The 15,542-nt window shown below is 48.7% G+C and overlaps 2 pseudogenes; both read right to left on the bottom strand.

Annotated features, from left to right (window-relative positions):
- Nucleotides 1-3,130, bottom strand: part of LOC123079463 (GPN-loop GTPase 3-like) — a 94,931-nt pseudogene extending 91,801 nt beyond the window's left edge.
- A 6,985-nt stretch (nucleotides 3,131-10,115) lies between these two features.
- LOC123079461 (GPN-loop GTPase 3-like) lies at nucleotides 10,116-15,230 on the bottom strand (annotated as a pseudogene).
- Nucleotides 15,231-15,542: the final 312 nt, after the last annotated feature.

Here is a 15,542-nt window from a genome sequence, read left to right as displayed (position 1 = left end):
AAGATGGCGTCACCACCAGTGCCTTTGGCAGTCGAAGACCACCTTTAGTCAGGATAGCTTGTACTAGCTGTCCCCTTTCAAAATGGCCGTTGTTGTCTCCCTTCCCGCTCAATATTTGGGAAGAGGACCAGGGCCTCCATAAATAGAGATAACCACCACAATAGAGAGGCATCTCATCTGAACCCCGAACGAATCCTTCCCAAGTAGAACACCACCACCACAAGAACACCCCTCGCGAGGCTGTTCTTCCTCTATACTGTTCATCATCAGTCCAAGAGGCAATCCACCACACCACACACAGGAGTAGGGTATTACACCACAATGATGGCCCGAACCTGTATAAATCTCGTGTCTCTTGTGTTGTTCATCGTGCTAGCTAGAATCGCGGCGAGGTTTTGGGGCGTGTTTTAGTAGGGAGAAGATCTTCGTGCACACCCTGGAATTTGAACCTTAAGGGTTTTGCCGGAACCCGATATCCGACATTTGGGGCGCCAGGTAGGGGTCCGCCGGAATCTTCTTTCCGCTGTTCTGCATTCCATTGCTTCGCCGCATCCATGGAAGACGCTCGCCGAGCTCGCGCCGAGCGTCGGGCTGCTCTCGCCGCCCGCGTCGGCCAGACGGCTCCTGTCGTGGGCCTCCTCATCATTCTCCGTCGCCTGCCGCCAATGCCGCCACCAGCCCGGCGGGGAACGAGCAGCAAGCATTGTCGCTGCATCCCTCGGTGCAGCGGGAAGGCTACATCGCCACTCCGTTGCTGACTCCAGCTGGTTCGTCGTCTCACGCTCGTCGCGCTCCCACGGACGCGCATGCCGCGTTTCTCCTGGCACGTGAGCTCCTGCACTACCGCCCCGTCAACGACCTCTACGTGGAGTGGCTCGCTCGCATCACTGAGCTCGTCAGCGCCGCAGGGGCTCTCCTGCGCCGTCCCTCTCGCTACCTCGCCCTCCATCCTGCATGGGCGATGCGGCTCAGGGGGTGCCTCCACCACCTCCTCCCCAAGAAGGCGCCCTGGATCCAAGGCACGCGGCTCCTGCATGTGACCCACCGCGTCCAGCGCCCGCGTGACAAGAAAGGAGCTGCCAAGAAATCCCTCGGCCTCAAGAAGGCACGCACATGCTCCCTGCTCCAGCATGGCAAGACCGCATCCCTGCACCAGCACGCCAAGACCCCGCGCTGCCCCTAGCAGTGGCGCGCGGGAATCATCAGGAGCAAGCCCCATGCCTATAAAGGGTTCCGGTGACCACAGCAGGCTGCCGCGCCTTCACCACCGAGCTATGCAACATCGCCTGGCTGGGCAAGTTCAAGCCGGATCTGCCTCCTCGCTACGACGGCACCGCTGACCCCGCAGAGTTCCTGCAGCTCTATGAGCTGGGCATCGAGGCAGCCAACAGAGACGAAAAGGTCATGGCGAATTGGTTTCCCATGGCTCTCAAGGACGATGGCCGCACTTGGCTCGTGAACTTGCCTCCCGGCTCGATCTCCTCTTGGGACGAGATGCACAGCCATTTCATTGCCAACTTCCAGGGCATTCGCGACCGCCCTCCGGCTGTGGGTGACCTGCGCCACATCAAGCAGCAGCCTGGAGAGACCCTGCAGAAATACATCCAGTGTTTCAACAGCGCTCGCCTCAAGATCCAAGGTGACTGAGGAGGCCATCATCTCAGGATTCTCCGATGGCGTCCGTGATGTCAAGATGAAGGAGGAGCTCGCTATTCACGAGGATCTGTGCACATCTCTGGAGCTGTTCAACTTGGCGACCAAGTGCGCAAGAGCTGAGGAAGGGCACCTCTCCCTCCTTGAGCTTCCAGCTGTAGACCTAGAAGAGAAGAAGGCCAAGGCCAAGGACGTGAAGCGCAAAGGAGCAGCCATGCTCGCAGCAGAACCAGACACGAAGCACGGCAGGGACCAGCCGGAGTCGTCCAAGGGCAACCGATTCTGCGCCTACCACAACCTCTACACCCACAACACCAACGAATGCCAGGAGCTCAGAGCCGTTCGAGAAGGACGCATCGGTCGACGCCCCGAGCGCAACGACAGGGGCTACGGTCGAGGAGGAGGAAGAGGTGGAGGACGATGGGACAACCGAGGCCCTCGCCAGGAGTGGCGTGACCGACCTCGCGAGGATCGCTGTGTAACGCCCCGGATTCGATGCACCAGGTGTATGCAAGTTATTCGCCGTCGTTGCCATGTCATTTGCTTGCGTGTTGCATTTTGCCATGTCGTCATCTGCATTTCATCTGCATGTTTTTCAAAACTTGCATCCGTTCGGGTCCTCCTGGTTCTCTCCGTTGTCCGTTCGGTGTCCAGACCACACTCGCACGCGCCCGCGGCACCTCCAAATATTATTTTTATAAGTGGCATAAAAATGTTCTCGGAACGGGGTGATAGTTGGCATGCGGTCTTATTATAGTGTAGATAGACCGCCTGCCAAATTTCGTCGCATTCGGAGTTCGTTTGGCAGCCTAACCGTCATCCGTAGTCGGTTTAATCGTCGGATGTTTTCGCTTCGAAAACCGTGTCGGGCTGCCCTTCTCTTCTATCCCCTAAGCCCAAGGCCCCTCTCCACAGCCCATCTAGTCCACCTACACCACCCCACCGTTCGATGGCGATCGTACGGTCCGAAAACGGACAAAAACCCCCAACCCTAGCCTCCCTGCCTTATATAAACACCTCCCCGTGTCAATTCTGGCCTCCTCCAACCTCCCACCTTGGTTCTCGTGCCCCCAATCATCAGCCGCCACCGCCCTCATCGTTTTCCGCGCCGGCCCGCTCCGCCACCGCCACTTGGCGCTCCTCCCGCGCCTCCACCTCGCCACCGCCACGTGGCGCCACCCTAGTGGGCAGCGCCACCGCCAGCCACCTCCAGGGCCAACCGGAGCCTGCCATGTGTCCTAGCCACGTCGCCCTGGACTCCTTGCGCCACCGTGAAGCCCGCGGGCCCGCTGAGCCTAGATCGGGCCCGGGCAAGCCCATCGGAGCCCGGTCCCTCCTGCCGCACGCCGGAGCGCTCGCTCCCTGCGCCCTGCGCGCCTCCTCCTACAGATCCGCTCGCCGGAGCTTCGCTGCTCCCACGCCGCAGGCCGGAGCCGCCGCCGGCGACCTTCCAGGCCAGTGCCCCGCGCCGCGCCATCTCTCTCCCTCTTCCCTCACCCTGCCTCACTCTCTCTCTCTCCCCTCCAGGTCCCCGCCGGAGCTCGGAGCTCGCCGGAGTCCGCGCCTCGCCGGCGGCCTCCCTCTGGCTAGATCCGGTCGCCCCGGACCGGATCCGCCCCGTTCCCGGCCTCGTCGACCGCGCCGGACCCCGCCTCCATCCGGAGTCCCCTTGCTGCCGGCCTCCCTACGTCGCCCGACGCCATGGCGCCGGCACACCGCGCCCAGCCGCCTCCACGCAGCTACCACGTGGGGCCCGCTCGTCAGCCTCCAACGCCGGACGTGTCCGATTTGGCCCGGACATGTCCACCCCCCCTGCGAGGTCATTTTCTACTAAGTCCCCGATTCTGTATAATAATCATGCTATGTTTGACATGTCACATCTCTGCACCCGTAGCTCTGTTTCGTGCGTGTAATATGTCAAATTGTTCGTCTCATCGAGTACTTCATTTCATTCCATTGCATCATTTTCATTTGAGTTCATCTTGATGCCCGAAATGCTGTTGGAAGAGTGCCTGTTGATGTTAACCTGCTGAAACTGTTATAACTTGCTCTTTTGTCATTTTTGCCATGATTGATATGTGCATCCTATGAGGTTGATGTATACATGTGTTTTGATCTATGCCATGACATTTTTTCAGTGGTGCTATCCATGTATTTTTGTGAGTTGTGTGCTGAGTGCATCGAGCTTGTTAAGGAGGGTACTTGCTGTTGCTGTTTTGCTAGACAGATTCTGTTATATTTTGTTGATATGTAAACATGTTGCTACTAGTCATTCTATGCATAATCTGGAGATGTTCTATAAATATGTTTTGATCTACATGTCTTGCTCTATCCATTCATGCCCTTGGTTGAAATTATAGCCTGCTGTAGATTGTTGTAATCTTGCTCCAAAGTTGCTTGATGATGTTGTTGTCAGCCTGTTAACATTAAGTTCACTAGTTCCCATGTGTTTTCCTAGTGATCCATGAACCCTATGAACTTGTCCTTGCCATGCTTAGCTTCACAGACATGTCTTCTTACTGTTGGTTGCCTTGCCATGCCATGTATTGCTCTGTGGTGAGTGCTTCAAGCTCAATAACATGCCTACTTATTGTTGTTCCTGCCATGTATGAATCTGTAATATAACTTGCCATGTTTACATGGGTGCCATCATATTTTCTATGCCTTTTTGGCTCATGATCAGTAAAGGACTTTTGATCTATGCATTTAGTAGTATCATGCCATGCCTTTGTTTGTCATGATAAGTTCCTGTAACATGTTTTTTGATAGCTCTAAACATTGCAACCTGATGTTATTTCTGCTAAAGTCTGAAACTGTTATTATTTGCAATCTTCCCATGTCCTTTTGAGCATGTTCTAGTTGTTTCTGGAGATAGCTCAGTGTTCATGTTTTGTTGTGCTTTACCTGTACTTCATGCCCATGCCTTTTGTTATTATGTTGGGATGTTGTAGCTTGTTGTTTTGATGCTTGCTTGAAGAAAAATTGCTTAAAGTTGATGAATTGGCTAGAAACATTGATAGACTTTCTCTTGATGTTGATTCTTTGAAACTTAGATCTATTTCACCTAAGCATGATATCAATGAGTCTCTCAAAGCAATGAGAATTTCTATTGATGAGTGCAAAGAAAGAACCGCTAGGATGCGTGCTAAGAGAGATTGCTTTGTAAAAGCGTGTTCTTCTAGTTTCCATGAAAATAATGATGACGATCTAAAAGTTATTGATGTGTCCCCTATTAAATATTTGTTTTTCAATATGAATCTTGATAATGATGGGACTGTAGATGAGTCAACTTTAGTTAAAAGGCGTCCCAATGATTCGGAGTTTCTAGATCTTGATGCTAAATTTGGTAAAAGTGGGATTGGAGAGGTCAAAACTTTACATAGCATTGAACCCACTATGATGGATTTCAAGGAATTTAATTATGATAATTTTTTTTAATAGATTGTATTTCCTTGTTGCAATCCGTGTTGAATTCTCCTCATGTTTATAGTCAAAATAAAGCTTTTACCAAACATATCGTTGATGCTTTGATGCAATCTTATGAAGAAAAACTTGAATTGGAAGTTTCTATACCTAGAGAACTTTATGATGAGTGGGAACCTACTATTAAAATCAAAATTAAAGATCATGAATGCTATGCTTTGTGTGATTTGGGTGCTAGTGTTTCCACGATTCCAAAAACTTTATGTGATGTGCTAGGTTTCCATGAATTTGATGATTGCTCTTTAAACTTGCACCTTGCAGATTCCACTATTAATAAACCTATGGGAAGGATTAATGATGTTCTTATTGTTGCAAATAGGAATTATGTGCCCATAGATTTTATCGTTCTTGATATAGATTGCAATCTTTCATGTCCTATTATTGTTGGTAGACCTTTCCTTAGAACGATAGGTGTAATCATTGATATGAAGGAAGGAAATATTAGATTCCAATTTCCATTAAGGAAAGGCATGGAACACTTTCCTAGAAAGAAAATCAAATTACCTTATGAATCTATCATGAGAGCCACTTATGAATTGAATACCAAAGATGGCAATACTTAGATCTATTCTCGCTTTTATGCCTAGCTAGGGGCGTTAAACGATAGCGCTTGTTGGGAGGCAACCCAATTTTATTTTTGTTCCTTGATTTTTGCTTCTGTTTAGTAATAAATAAATCATGTAGCTTCTGTTTATATGTGGTTTTATGTTTTAATTAGTTTTTGTGCCAAGTAGAACCTATAGGATAACCTACGATGATAGTTAATTTGATTCTGCTGAAAAATAGAAACTTTTGCACGCACGAGAATAATTTTAATAAATCATAGAAACATGCTATTTAGTTGATTCCTTTTTCAGTAGATCAATAGATAAATTTCCTAGGACTTTATATTTTGTAGGATTTTTAGAGTTCCAGAAGTATTTGAAAGTTACAGATTGCTACAGACTGTTCTGTTTTTGACAGATTCTGTTTTTCGTGTGTTGTTTGCTTATTTTGATGAATCTATGGCTAGTATCGGGGGGTATGAACCATAGAGAAGTTGGAATACAGTAGGTTTAACAACAATATAAATAAATAAAGAGTTCATTACAGTACCTTAAGTGGTGGTTTTTCTTTCTTGCACTAACGAAGCTTATGAGATTTCCTGTTGAGTTTTGTGTTGTGAAGTTTTCAAGTTTTGGGTAAAGATTTGATGGACTATGGAATAAGGATTGGGAAGAGCCTAAGCTTGGGGATGCCCATGGCACCCCAAGATAATTCAAGGACAACAAAAAGCCTAAGCTTGGGGATGCCCCGGAAGGCATCCCCTCTTTCGTCTTCGTCTATCGGTAACTTTACTTGGAGCTATATTTTTATTCGCCACATGATATGTGTTTTGCTTGGAGCATCTTGTATGATATGAGTCTTTGCTTTTTATTTTACCACAATCATCCTTGATGTACACACCTTTTGGGAGAGACACAACATGATTCGGAATTTATTAGAATACTCTATGTGCTTCACTTATATCTTTTGAGCTAGATAATTTTGCTCTAGTGCTTCACTTATATCTTTTTAGAGCACGGCGGTGGTTTTATTTTGTAGAAATTATTGATCTCTCATGCTTCACTTATATTATTTTGAGTGTCTTTTAGAACAGCATGGTATTTGCTATGGTTATGAAATTGGTCCTAGAATGATGGGCATCCAAGTTGGGTATAATAAAAACTATCATAGAAAGTGAATTGGATGCTATGATCAACTTGATGCGTGATAATTGTTTTGAGATATGAGGAGGGTGATATTAGAGTCATGCTAGTTAAGTAGTTGTGAATTTTAGGAATACCTATGTTGAAGTTAGTGATTCCCGTAGCATGCACGTATGGTGAACCGCTTTGTGATGAAGTTGGAGCATAATTTATTTATTGATTGTCTTCCTTATGAGTGGCGGTTGGGGACGAGCGATGGTCTTTTCCTACCAATCTATCCCCCTAGGAGCATGCATGTAGTACTTTGATTCAATGACTTGTAGATTTTTGCAATAAGTATATGTGTTCTTTATGACTAATGTTGAGTCCATGGATTATACGCACTCTTACACTTCCACCATTGCTAGTCTCTCTTGTGCCGCGTAACTTTCGCCGGTACCATACACCCACAATATACCTTCCTCAAAACAGCCACCATACCTACCTATTATGGCATTTCCATAGCCATTCCGAGATATATTGCCATGCAACTTTCCACCGTTACGTTTATTATGACACGCTGCATCATTGTCATATTGCTTTTGCATGATCATGTAGTTGACATCATATTTGTGGCAAAGCCACCTTCATAATTCTTTCATACATGTCACTCTTGATTCATTGCATATCCCGGTACACCGCCGGAGGCATCCACATAGAGTCTTATTTTGTTCTAAGTATTGAGTTGTAATCTTGAGTTGTAAGTAAGTAAAAGTGTGATTATCTTCATTATTAGAGCATTGTCCCAAGTGAGGAAAGGATGATGGAGACTATGATTCCCCCACAAGCTGGGATGAGACTTCGCACTTTACAAAAAAATAAAAGAGGCCAAAGAAGCCCAAATAAAAAAAGAGGCCAAAGAATCCCACCAAAAAATGAGAGAAAAAGAGAGAAGGGACAATGTTACTATCCTTTTTCCACACTTGTGCTTCAAAGTAGCACCATGATCTTCATGATAGAGAGTCTCCTATGTTGTCACTTTCATATACTAGTGGGAATTTTTCATTATAGAACTTGGCTTGTATATTCCAATGATGGGCTTCCTCAAAATGCCCTAGGTCTTCGTGAGCAAGCAAGTTGGATGCACACCCACTTAGTTTCTTTTTGAGCTTTCATACACTTATAGCTCTAGTGCATCCGTTGCGTGGCAATCCCTACTCACTCACATTGATATCTATTAATGGGCATCTCCATAGCCCATTGATACGCCTAGTTGATGTGAGACTATCTTCTCCCTTTTTGTCTTCTCCACAACCACCATTCTATTCCACATATAGTGCTATGTCCATGGCTCATGCTCATGTATTGCGTGAAAGTTGAAAAAGTTTGAGAACACTAAAGTATGAAACAATTGCTTCGCTTGTCATCGGGGTTGTGCATGATTAAATACTTTGTGTGATGAAGATAGAGCATAGCCAGACTATATGATTTTGTAGGGATAGCTTTCTTTAGCCATGTTATTTTGAGAAGACATGATTGCTTTGTTAGTATGCTTGAAGTATTATTGTTTTCATGTCAATATGAACTTTTATCTTGAATCATTTAGATCTGAACATTCATGCCACAATAAAGAGAGTTACATTGAGAAATACGCTAGGTAGCATTCCACATCAAAAATTCTGTTTTTATCATTTACCTACTCGAGGACTAGCAGGAATTATGCTTGGGGATGCTTGATACGTCTCCAACGTATCTATAACTTTTGATTGTTCCATGCTATTATATTACCCTTTTTGGATGTTTATGGGCTTTACTTTACACTTTTATATCATTTTTGGGACTAACCTACTACCGGAGGCCCAGTCCGAATTGTTGTTTTTTTGCCTATTTCAGTGTTTCGAAGAAAAGGAATATCAAGCGGAGTCCAAACGGAATGAAACCTTCGGGAGCGATCTTTTTGGAACAAACACAATCCAGGAGACTTGGAGTGGACGTCAAGAAACAGCCGAGGCGCCCGCAAGGGTGCCTGGCGCGCCCTAGGGGGGTGCGCACGCCCCCACCCTCATGGGCCCCCTTTGGCTCCCCTGACCGACTTCCTTCGCCTATATATATCTACGTCCCCCGAAAACATCCAGGAGCACCACAAAAACCTATTTCCACCGTTGCAACCTTCTGTATCCGCGAGATTCCATCTTGGAGCCTTCGTCGGTGCTCCGCCAGAGGGGGAATCAACCATGGATGGCTTCTACATCAACACCATAGCCTCTCCGATGAGTTATGAGTAGTTTACCACAGACCTTCGGGTCCATAGTTATTAGCTAGATGGCTTCTTCTCTCTCTTTGAATCTCAATACAATGTTCTCCTTGATCTTCTTGGAGATCTATTTGATGTAACTCTTTTTGCGGTGTGTTTGTCGAGATCCGATGAATTGTGGGTTTATGATCAAGTTTATCTATGAGAAATATTTGAATCTCCTCTTAATTCTTTTATGTATGATTGGTTATCTTTGCAAGTCTCTTTGAATTATCAGTTTGGTTTGGCCTACTAGATTGATCTTTCTTGCAATGGGAGAAGTGCTTAGCTTTGGGTTCAATCTTGCGGTGTCCTTTCCCAGTCACAGCAGGGGCAGCAAGGCACGTATTGTATCATTGCCATCGAGGATAAAAAAATGGGGTTTATATCATATTGTTTGAGTTTATCCCTCTACATCATGTCATCTTGCCTAATGCGTTACTCTGCTCTTATGAACTTAATACTCTAGATGCCTGCTGGATAGTGGTCGATGTGTGGAGTAATAGTAGTAGATGGAGAATCGTTTCGGTCTACTTGTCGCAGACGTGATGCCTATATACATGATCATGCCTAGATATTCTCATAACTATGCACTTTTCTATCAATTGCTCGATAGTAATTTGTTCATCCACCATAATACTTATGCTATCTTGAGAGAAGCCACTAGTGAAACCTATGGCCCCCGGGTCTATCTTTTATCATATAAGTTTCCAATCTACTTTATTTTGCAATCTTTACTTTCCAATCCATATCATAAAAATACCCAAAATATTTATCTTATCTTATTATCTCTATCAGATCTCACTTTTGCAAGTTACCGTGAAGGGATTGACAACCCCTTTATCGTGTTGGTTGCGAGGTTCTTGTTTGGTTGTGTAGGTACGAGGGACTTGTGAGGAGTCTCCTACTTGATTGATTCCTTGGTTCTCAAAAACTGAGGGAAGTACTTACTCTACTTTGCTACATCACCCTTTCCTCTTCAAGGGAAAACCAACGCCGTGCTCAAGAGGTAGCACTAATTATGGGAGAAAAAAATTAAAGAGAACATAATCTTCCACATCTTTATTTATTGGAAACCAGGTCCATCTTTGAAAGGATGTTGATATGAGGAAGCTGAAGTTGAATCATAGCAGAAAGAGAAGCCATTCAACCGCTAATGTATTTTGTGACATCACTGACAAACTGTACCAAGAAAAACAAACAGATATTAGTCTGGGTTTTGAGTTCAGTGTTGTTGTAAAGGAAAAGTATATTAGTGATTCAAACCTGCGAATCCAAAAGGTACACAACGCAAACAGTGAAATTTTTCCGTTTCAGATACTCAACAAAGTTACGCAGAACTAGAACATGAGTGAAGAGTTCAATCTGGCCTGCCAAAGCAAGATGTGGAACATTGGGTTAACTGCCTGCATGTAATGTTAAGCAATCTAGTTATCTCAGATTTTTCATAAAATAAGACATATTACAGAACCACATAAGAGATAGGTAAAGATGGCACCATGTACACAGTAGTGCATAATTTTAAAATAGTAAGAATTAAAAGGAAATTCATTACATTGGGGCCATATAGGTGGTAAGAATAGTAGGTGGCATGAAATAGTCCAACAAACTAACAAGATATAAACATGCATTAAGAATATTACCTGGACAATCAAACACAAGATAATCATCATCGAAGTAGTTTCCCAATTGTTCATCCAACCAATCATCCAAATTGTCTTCAAGGTGCCTAAGGGTTTCTTAAAGAAACAACAACTGCCAGCATAAGATCCTAAAATGATACTCCCTAGGTTCACCAATATAAGATGTTCTAGATTTTGTGAATCGAATGTATATAGACATGTTTTCGTGTGTTTGTTCACTCATTTCACTACATATGTAGTCCATACTAAAATATGCAAAACATCTTATATTTGTGAACGGAGGAAGTAGTTTTAATGCCAATATTCACACCATCTTTGAATTACATAAAATGACTTCAGCCAGATCCTAGATTACAAACAGAGTTCTTGATTCACTAATAAAATTCACAACATGGAAATGTCATTCAATCCAAAGTGTGAAAGGCGGCATCATGTAAATGACTTCAACAAATGGAGCAACAAACTGAAACTATAACTTAGAATGAAAGTATCTACTATCCGGATAACGAGCCTTGCTCCGGTGCACCCCCCTAACTCAATTTCCTAGGGGTATTCTTGACCCTGCCATATATTTTTTCTCCGGCCCGCCGCTACCCATATCCAAGGCCCATAGCCCATATCCAAGCCCCATATAACCCGTATAACCCATATGTATGTATACGGTGTCCTCCCGAAAAAAAAGATGACACGACCCCACGACCAGGTACGACCTACCGACAACCGATCCATCAATCATGCTGCTCCATCATTCACGCAGATCCTCCACCATTCTGTTGAGGTTCCGTAGGATTAACAGCGGTGGCGATCTCATCGTCGGCGACCTCGTCCGAGAGCGCGCGCGGCACCGTCGTGAACCTCCTGCGCTCGCAGGTACCGCATCCCGTTTCCCCACATTTGTCTCACTCGCGGCAGCATCAAATGAACTGTTGCCGTTTTCGTCATATTGGTTAACCTAGTGGGGCTGGTAACCTAGCTTTCCGGTGGTCCAGGCCATCGCAGATCTTGTTCTCGTAGTGCTGCTCGTCGTGATACAAAGTGATCACGCAGTCTAAAGTGGGTTTCTTCTTTCTAGGGTTAACCTAGCGTCGGTTGCCGTCGGTTGTGTGCATGATGGCTCCGTTATTTGATGCAGCGGCTTACCTAGGTATCCGGCGATCCAAAGTAGTCATGACTGGTGCCGTGGGCTAGGTATCCGGTAGCGCATGTTATCACAGGTAGCGCTACTTCTCGCAATCCAAAGTGATCACGTACTGGTGTCGTGGGCATCTTCCTTACTAGGGTCGACGTACCTTAACGCTGATGACCTGTGTGGAGAGGGGGTTGTCGGCGTTCTGGGAACGGGGGTCCCCAGACTTGCCTACCTGCGGCCTGCGGCGTGGCTCAGCAGTGGCCCAGTACGGCCCATCTTCATCAACCCAAGTTCAAGACCCTCGCAAGGGGCCAAGCCTCGTGGGGCGGACGACACAAGGCCTCCTCAGGGGCGGCCTCACCAGGCAGGCTCACGAGGAGGCGGAGAGATCAAGGCAAGGGGTACCTCACGAGGTGCTCGTGATGCAAGCGATGACAATCAAGACCAGGCGGGCGCCAGACAGGCGCCAGCCTGCATAGTGTCCTTGTTTCCTCTTTGGTACAAAGGGGGCAAGCGCAGGCATGGGGTATCGAGGCATTAGGAAAATGTTTCTATATCGGTGCAATGAGACCAAGACCAGCAGAGCGGCAGGACGGAGGTCACCATGGAGCCCAAGATGGCGTCACCACCAGTGCCTTTGGCAGTCGAAGACCACCTTTAGTCAGGATAGCTTGTACTAGCTTTCCCCTTTCAAAATGGCCGTTGTTGTCTCCCTTCCCGCTCAATATTTGGGAAGAGGACCAGGGCCTCCATAAATAGAGATAACCACCACAATAGAGAGGCATCTCATCTGAACCCCGAATGAATCCTTCCCAAGTAGAACACCACCACCACAAGAACACCCCTCGCGAGGCTGTTCTTCCTCTATACTGTTCATCATCAGTCCAAGAGGCAATCCACCACACCACACACAGGAGTAGGGTATTACACCACAATGATGGCCCGAACCTGTATAAATCTCGTGTCTCTTGTGTTGTTCATCGTGCTAGCTAGAATCGCGGCGAGGTTTTGGGGCGTGTTTCAGTAGGGAGAAGATCTTCGTGCACACCCTGGAATTTGAACCTTAAGGGTTTTGCCGGAACCCGATATCCGACATTTGGGGCGCCAGGTAGGGGTCCGCCGGAATCTTCTTTCCGCTGTTCTGCATTCCATTGCTTCGCCGCATCCATGGAAGACGCTCGCCGAGCTCGCGCCGAGCGTCGGGCTGCTCTCGCCGCCCGCGTCGGCCAGACGGCTCCTGTCGTGGGCCTCCTCATCGTTCTCCGTCGCCTGCCGCCAATGCCGCCACCAGCCCGGCGGGGAACGAGTAGCAAGCATCATCGCTGCATCCCTCGGTGCAGCGGGAAGGCTACATCGCCACTCTGTTGCTGACTCCAGCTGGTTCGTCGTCTCACGCTCGTCGCGCTCCCACGGACGTGCATGCCGCGTTTCTCCTGGCACGTGAGCTCCTGCACTACCGCCCCGTCAACGACCTCTACGTGGAGTGGCTCGCTCGCATCACTGAGCTCGTCAGCGCCGCAGGGGCTCTCCTGCGCCGTCCCTCTCGCTACCTCGCCATCCATCCTGCATGGGCGATGCGGCTCAGGGGGTGCCTCCACCACCTCCTCCCCAAGAAGGCGCCCTGGATCCAAGGAACGCGGCTCCTGCATGTGACCCACCGCGTCCAGCGCCCGCGTGACAAGAAAGGAGCTGCCAAGAAATCCCTCGGCCTCAAGAAGGCACGCACATGCTCCCTGCTCCAGCATGGCAAGACCGCATCCCTGCACCAGCACGCCAAGACCCCGCGCTGCCCCTAGCAGTGGCGCGCGGGAATCATCAGGAGCAAGCCCCATGCCTATAAAGGGTTCCGGTGACCACAGCAGGCTGCCGCGCCTTCACCACCGAGCTATGCAACATCGCCTGGCTGGGCAAGTTCAAGCCGGATCTGCCTCCTCGCTACGACGGCACCGCCGACCCCGCAGAGTTCCTGCAGCTCTATGAGCTGGGCATCGAGGCAGCCAACGGAGACGAAAAGGTCATGGCGAATTGGTTTCCCATGGCTCTCAAGGACGATGGCCGCACTTGGCTCGTGAACTTGCCTCCCGGCTCGATCTCCTCTTGGGATGAGATGCACAGCCATTTCATTGCCAACTTCCAGGGCATTCGCGACCGCCCTCCGGCTGTGGGTGACCTGCGCCGCATCAAGCAGCAGCCTGGAGAGACCCTGCAGAAATACATCCAATGTTTCAACAGCGCTCGCCTCAAGATCCAAGGTGACTGAGGAGGCCATCATCTCAGGATTCTCCGATGGCGTCCGTGATGTCAAGATGAAGGAGGAGCTCGCTATTCACGAGGATCTGTGCACATCTCTGGAGCTGTTCAACTTGGCGACCAAGTGCGCAAGAGCTGAGGAAGGGCACCTCTCCCTCCTTGAGCTTCCAGCTGTAGACCTAGAAGAGAAGAAGGCCAAGGCCAAGGACGTGAAGCGCAAAGGAGCAGCCATGCTCGCAGCAGAACCAGACACGAAGCACGGCAGGGACCAGCCGGAGTCGTCCAAGGGCAACCGATTCTGCGCCTACCACAACCTCTACACCCACAACACCAACGAATGCCAGGAGCTCAGAGCCGTTCGAGAAGGACGCATCGGTCGACGCCCCGAGCGCAACGACAGGGGCTACGGTCGAGGAGGAGGAAGAGGTGGAGGACGATGGGACGATCGAGGCCCTCGCCAGGAGTGGCGTGACCGACCTCGCGAGGATCGCTGTGTAACGCCCCGGATTCGATGCACCAGGTGTATGCAAGTTATTCGCCGTCGTTGCCATGTCATTTGCTTGCGTGTTGCATTTTGCCATGTCGTCATCTGCATTTCATCTGCATGTTTTTCAAAACTTGCATCCGTTCGGGTCCTCCTGGTTCTCTCCGTTGTCCGTTCGGTGTCCAGACCACACTCGCACGCGCCCGCGGCACCTCCAAATATTATTTTTATAAGTGGCATAAAAATGTTCTCGGAATGGGGTGATAGTTGGCATGCGGTCTTATTATAGTGTAGATAGACCGCCTGCCAAATTTCGTCGCATTCGGAGTTCGTTTGGCAGCCTAACCGTCATCCGTAGTCGGTTTAATCGTCGGATGTTTTCGCTTCGAAAACCGTGTCGGGCTGCCCTTCTCTTCTATCCCCTAAGCCCAAGGCCCCTCTCCACAGCCCATCTAGTCCACCTACACCACCCCACCGTTCGATGGCGATCGTACGGTCTGAAAACGGACAAAAACCCCCAACCCTAGCTCCCTGCCTTATATAAACACCTCCCCGTGTCAATTCTGGCCTCCTCCAACCTCCCACCTTGGTTCTCGTGCCCCCAATCATCAGCCGCCACCGCCCTCATCGTTTTCCGCGCCGGCCCGCTCCGCCACCGCCACTTGGCGCTCCTCCCGCGCCTCCACCTCGCCACCGCCACGTGGCGCCACCCTAGTGGGCAGCGCCACCGCCAGCCACCTCCAGGGCCAACCGGAGCCTGCCATGTGTCCTAGCCACGTCGCCCTGGACTCCTTGCGCCACCGTGAAGCCCACGGGCCCGCTGAGCCTAGATCGGGCCCGGGCAAGCCCATCGGAGCCTGGTCCCTCCTGCCGCACGCCGGAGCGCTCGCTCCCTGCGCCCTGCGCGCCTCCTCCTACAGATCCGCTCGCCGGAGCTTCG

Source organism: Triticum aestivum, chromosome 1B, assembly GCF_018294505.1.
Source record: "Triticum aestivum cultivar Chinese Spring chromosome 1B, IWGSC CS RefSeq v2.1, whole genome shotgun sequence".
In the NCBI taxonomy this organism is placed as follows: domain Eukaryota; kingdom Viridiplantae; phylum Streptophyta; class Magnoliopsida; order Poales; family Poaceae; genus Triticum; species Triticum aestivum.
Note: the sequence above shows the minus strand (reverse complement) of the source record. Positions and strands in the feature narration are given on the sequence as shown.